At 41.0% G+C, this 6,148-nt stretch overlaps 1 long non-coding RNA gene across 1 annotated transcript in view; it reads right to left on the minus strand.

Moving 5' to 3' along the window:
* Positions 1-6,148, minus strand: part of LOC307163783 — a 485,677-nt gene that overhangs the window by 295,368 nt on the left and 184,161 nt on the right. The gene's annotated exons all lie outside the window — the stretch shown is intronic.

Here is a 6,148-nt window from a genome sequence, read left to right on the forward strand (position 1 = left end):
ACTCTGAGTATGTTAACCCTGAAATGAGGGAAACTCTGAGTTTACTGTTTCAGAATGGGAGGTATGTTAAACCTGAGAAAGCAGAGTAAGTCAAGCCCGTTTCTGAAAGAGCGGGAACTTATACTCAGAGTCAGTTACCATGGTAACTTACTCTGTGAACCTAACCTGGTCGGGAGCAGGTTTTCTTCAGTAAACCCAGAGTTCCTATCGGTCTCCTCCCCTTTTTTAAAGGGGAAGCGGTGTTTAAACACCTCATTCATTCTTTCAGTAAATTTTTATTTATAAAATTTATATTTATATATATTTATATTTATATTTATATAAATAAAATATTGCTATTTTTACTGCATTTTTTTTTTCTATTTTTTTTTTATAAGATGAAGTCTATATAACTCCTTAACTGGCAACTGAAAATACAGTAGTAGATTAGAGTTACATAATGTAGTTCTAAACAAATTCTACAGAATTAAACTGTGGCATTTACTGGAAATCACTGAAATGTGTTCATCTGTGCACCAGAAGTTGATGGACCGTCCTCCTGCTGTTCTTCCACACTCTGAGGGCGCGGGGAGAGATAAGAATACCCGTTTATACTTAGATTTAAACTTAGATTATCCACATAAAAATGTGAAAAAATCTGAATGGGTAGATTGTTTGATGTGTAGACACATAATATTAAAATTACCTCTGTAGGCCTCTCTGTGGCAGCAGAAACTCTTTATCCACATCGTCCGGCATTTGGTCGAGTACACTTTATAACACTATTTAATTTCGGGTGTATTGAGTCGGCGACTTACGACTGCCTGGGGTTCTGTTGGGACAGGAGGCTCCAAAAGACAAATATTACCATCAGAATCTGTTAGGACCAACAAAAAAAACCCAACCTCAAAGTAAAATAAATGGAAATATCAAAAATAGCATATATAAAAAATAACACATATGTAAACCTCTTACATTTTATGAAGGCCCTTGGATCTTCGGGAGTGACTGGCTCTGATGAAGTCCCTCCTGGAATTCCCTCAGCCGTAAATGCTGCTGCACTGCTAGACACTGGATGCTTTAGTTATTTAATATGTCAAATGTTTGTAAAGTCAGCCTTCACCCATGATATGCTCAAGCCTTACCTGATTGAATTATGTTTTTATATTTAATTATCAGCTGCTGCCTTGTTCTTTTAATGCCTGCAGGATTGTCCCTACATGAAAATTAAAATTAGGTTGAATAACATAGGCCTAATGTTCTTCCAGTTTCACCTCTGATATTATAACAGTTGGGTAAGTTACTCTAAAATAGTTATCAATGTTATCTTCAACAGTGTAATTAGATTAATGTAATAATTACTGTGATATCTGCGCTCCATTGATAATGGCTTTTTATAGTTGTGGTGCACGCGCTTAACTCAGAGTAGGTCAACTCAGAGTTGATTGAACTAACTCATTTCAGCTGTTCTGTAACTGAAAACTCAGAGTTTCCCATCTCAGGGTAAGTCAACTCAGAGTTCAAGTTTTAACTCAGAGTTGGTTGAACCTCCTTTTTGAAACAGGCCCCTGTTGTTTCCCACTGAAGTTAGGTTCTAATCTTCACCTTTTAATGTCCTTGAACTCATGTAAACTCAACCAAGATGGCTGATTCCCTTTTAAGGTTCTAGAAGTAGCTGTGCAATATGAAGGTCGCATTTGAATGCCGTTTGCGTCACCGCGGCACGACAAAGGCTACCCTGATTCAAAAGCGATGCCAAAAGCACCCTTTGTTTCCCCGTGAAAGGAAGGATACATAAAAGGATCCTTAGCGGCCTGTCCTACCCCATAAATTAATGCGCGCCGGTGACAACTGCATTTTTATTTTAAAAAAAGATGGCCGAGAGTTCAGTGGTGGATGGAAAATTCACATTTAAATGTATTATGTTTTCATGTACTCAAACAGCTAGTGAAACCATTGTTAAAAGCCACAAGTTTTTCTTTCTTATAAACTTCATCTTAACTCTGTCACCATTGTGTGGCTTCATTTGTCAGGTGGTTTGAGGCAAAACTTGTGCTAATATTAGTTTAATGACCTATTTGTAATATTTGCACTAGTCTTACCAATGAGAAGGAGGAGCAGAAGTGTGTGTGTGTGTGTGTGTTTATGTCTGTGTGTTCAAGGACATAAAAGACTGTGTCCCAAAGTGAAGGCTACGTCCTTCTAAGGACCCAGCCTTCCCAGCCGTCGAAGGACGCTCCGAGTCTAACCTTCGTAGGATTGTAATTGCCACCAGGTGTTCCCCATTATGCTGTCGCCTAGCAACGCTGAGATAGGAGAGCTGCCATCCTACGCGGCATCTATTAAAAATAAAAATGGAGCAAGACTACATCATTTTATTTTTTTTATTTTATGTTTTACTGGAGGAGATGGTGGGGATGTTTCATCCCAGGCGCCGCCGGGTGATGTATCTCCGGCTTTGTCAAGACCGTGGCCAGGTAAAGTAAACTGGTTTGCTGCATCCCAATTCAGAAGTTGCGTCCTTAATTGCTGGAGTAGCAGCTACACAAGTTGAGACCGTACTTGTCATGTTATGATAGGCTACTTATGAAAAAAATACACATAAAGCTGTTCAAATGTTTAGTTATAGGCTAAGTTACCTTATGAAGATGCGATTTTTATGTATTTTATTCTCTTGATCATGGTGATCTTATTCAGGCATGTTTCCAGCGTGCTTTGTTTTAACGCAGTCGAAGCATAAAACACAAAACAATAAATAAACACAGTGAAATATACCTCTTAAATAAATACAGTGAAATATACCTCTCTAATATATATATATACTGTATATATATATATATATATAGATAGATAGATAGATAGATAGATAGATAGATAGATAGATATGGAAACATAAATCCATCATTATAAATGAAAAGGGCTCTAGGATAGACATCTGTCATTCTCTGCTATGAGTCTGGATTACTGTTTTCTGTTCAACACATTTCTGACATTAGGAGTTTCTATGTCGCTTTTTCCCAAGTAATTGCACAGGTTTCAACACAAAGTGTGCAGCGCAATGGGAATTATCATTGTTATACAAAGTGAGAAAAAAAATGAATGTGATGTTTTCAATATTGCTCTGAACGGTTGCTGTGGTTACCAGTGAGTTCTCTCGCGCACAGCGCATGCGGGCCACTCTACCGCTTTTTCTGTTATATTGAAATAACAAAAAGTATAAACAAATGCGTTTTGACTATATATCTACTGACATACAGCGCTTTTTTTCTTTAAAGAGTTATACAAATGCCAAACGTCGGTTTAGTAAAGTTGATCGAGCACACCAGTGGTGTGCACAGACCTCCTCAGTGGCGGATGTTTGTTTTTACATTTATTTATTTACATTTACATTTACATTTAGTCATTTAGCAGACGCTTTTGTCCAAAGCGACTTACAAATTAGGACTACATTAAGCGAGTCATCGTGAAGAGGCAAAAAGAACGCAAGAAGTGCTCAAAATACGAAGTTCAGGTATTGATCAGAGTAGTATAAGCCCGATAAGCGAGGATTTAGAGGAAAAGGAAAAGTTTTTTTTATTATTTTTATGAGGTTAAGTGCTCATGGAAGAGATGGGTTTCCAGCTGTCTTCTGAATGTTGTCAGGGATTCTGCACTCCGGATTAGGGTGGGGAGATCATCACCAGCAGGGAACTGTGAATGGGAATGTTCTGGAAAGTGATTTTGTGGCTTTCTGTGATGGAACCACGAGACGTCGCTCGTTGACCGATCGTAGGCTTCTGGTAGGGATGTAGACTTGTAGGAGTGAGTGAAAGTAGAAGGGAGCTGAGCCTGTGATAGATCTGTAAGCAAGCGTCAGTGCCTTGAACTTGATGCGAGCAGCGAGAGGTAGTTACTTCGTGGTACCTTGATGGGGTGATTGATGATGAATGAAGGCCTGATCTTCCTGATGTTGTGCAGTGCAAACCTGCATGATCGAGCTGTCTTTGAAATGTGATCTGTGAAGGTCTGTGAAGGTGTTACTCCAAGATTTCTGACCGACCTTGATGGGGTGATTGATGCTGAATCTAGCTGGATAGTGAAGTCGTGCTGTAGAGACGGATTAGCAGGGAGCCACACGACAATGCCGGTGGAATTTGTTTTCGGTACAGTATGTTTAAGCTCTACATCATCATACATTACAAACAGCAAATAGACAATACACTTCACAACATGTAACAATACAAGATACAGTGGGTTCATGACCATGCTTAGTGTATGAGAGGACAAACTAAACTAAAGAGAGGAGTTCAGAGTTCTGATGGCTATGGGGAAAAAGCTGTTTGTGAAGCGTTTGGTCTTGGTAGAGAGTGACCTGTAGTGCCTCCCTGAGGGAAGGAGCTGAAAGAGGTGGTTCGCTGGATGTGAGGGGTCGGAGATGATTTTCTTTGCCCACTTTACAATCCGATGTGTATAGAGGGAATCGACTGAAGGCAGTGGTTTCCCTATGATCTTGGATGCTTTGTTGACAGTCTGCTGTAGTTTTTTCTTTGTTTGGCTGTCTGTGCTACCATACCATACTGTTATTGATGATGTAATGATGGACTCGATGATAGCGGAGTAGAATAGAACAAGGAGCTGATGTCTGATCCGGTATTTTTTAAGCTGCCTGAGGAAGTAAAGTCTTTGTTGAGCTTTTGCAATGATGTGATTAGTGTTAGTTGTCCACTTCAGGTTATTGCTAATGTGTGTTCCTAAGAATTTAAAGGAGTCAGTGATGGTGATTGAATTGCCATTTATTTGTATTGGTGTTTTAGGAAATGGCCTACGTCTAAAGTCAACAATGAGTTCCTGGGTTTTGGCTGTGTTGAGCTGGAGGTCATTGTTCGAACACCAATTTACAGCTTGGTCCACCACCATGCGGTACTGTGTGTCATCATTGTCTGAGATGAGGCCTACAATGGTTGTGTCGTCCGCATACTTTATTATTTTCACTGAAGTGTCCATGGATCTAAAGTATGATGTATAAAGGGAAAAGAGCCAAGGGGAGAGAACACAGCCCTGAGGAGCTCCTGTACTGAGGGTGAGAGGGTCTGAGGTTATGTTATTAACTTTCACCCTCTGTGATCTATTCCACATGAAGCTCCTTATCCAGTGGCATATGGCTGGGCCAATGTTCATGTCCAAGAGTGTGGTAAAGAGTTTAAATAGGTTAATAGTGTTAAAAGCGGAACTAAAGTCTATGAACAGGATGCGTGTATAGGTGTTTGGTGACTCTAGATGTTGCAAGGTATGGTGGAGTGCTATGCTGATTGCATCCTCAACGGACCGGTTGGCTTGGTAGGCGAATTGATATGAGTCCATCTTCAAGGAAGTGCAGGATTTCAGGTATGCCAGAATAATCCGTTCAAATGCTTTCATTACCACAGATGTTAGGGCATCTGGTCTGAAGTCATTGAGGCAGGTGATCTAGTGTTGGTTTTTTAAGCAGTGGAGTTACCCGAGCCTGCTGGAATGCTGTAGGGAAAGTGCCAGTATGGAGGGATGAGTTGATGATGTGTGTGAGTGCTGGGAGAAGTGTGGGAGAGATGGCTTGTAGAAGGTGTGAGGGGATGGGGTCTAGAGGGCAGGTGGTAGGATGACTGGAGAGGAGAAGTGTAGATACATCTTCCTCAGTTAGCGGAGAGGAGGAGGAGAGAGGGTTATTGGCTGTGGAAGGGGTCAGTCTGGGCTCCTGTGTGTGGAGCTGAGAACTGACTGCTGATAGATGTTGTTTTGTTGGTGAAGAAGTTCGCAAAATCGTCAGCAGTTAAAGAGGAGGTGGGTGGAGGTGGAGGTGGAGGTGGACAGAGGAGAGAGCTGAATGTCTAAAACAGTGATCGCGTGTTGGAGGAGCTGTTGATCTTGAAGTATGAAGATTTTGAAGCATTAACATCCACAGAAAAGGAAGAGAGGAGAGATTTATACATACTCAGGTCAGATGTGTCTTTTGATTTGCGCCATTTCATCTCCGCTGCCCTGAGTTCGGTCCGGTGTTCACGAAGAACCTCAGATAACCAGGGGTTAGAGGGAGAAGCACACACTGGCCTGGAGGAGAGAGGGCAGATATTGTCTAGAGAAGAGTGAAGAGTGGAGCATAAGGTATCTGTTGCGGTATTCACATCCAGAGATGAGAATTGTGAGGGTGGGGGAA

This window comes from Squalius cephalus (assembly GCF_949319135.1).
Source record: "Squalius cephalus genome assembly, chromosome: 8".
Classification (NCBI taxonomy): domain Eukaryota; kingdom Metazoa; phylum Chordata; class Actinopteri; order Cypriniformes; family Leuciscidae; genus Squalius; species Squalius cephalus.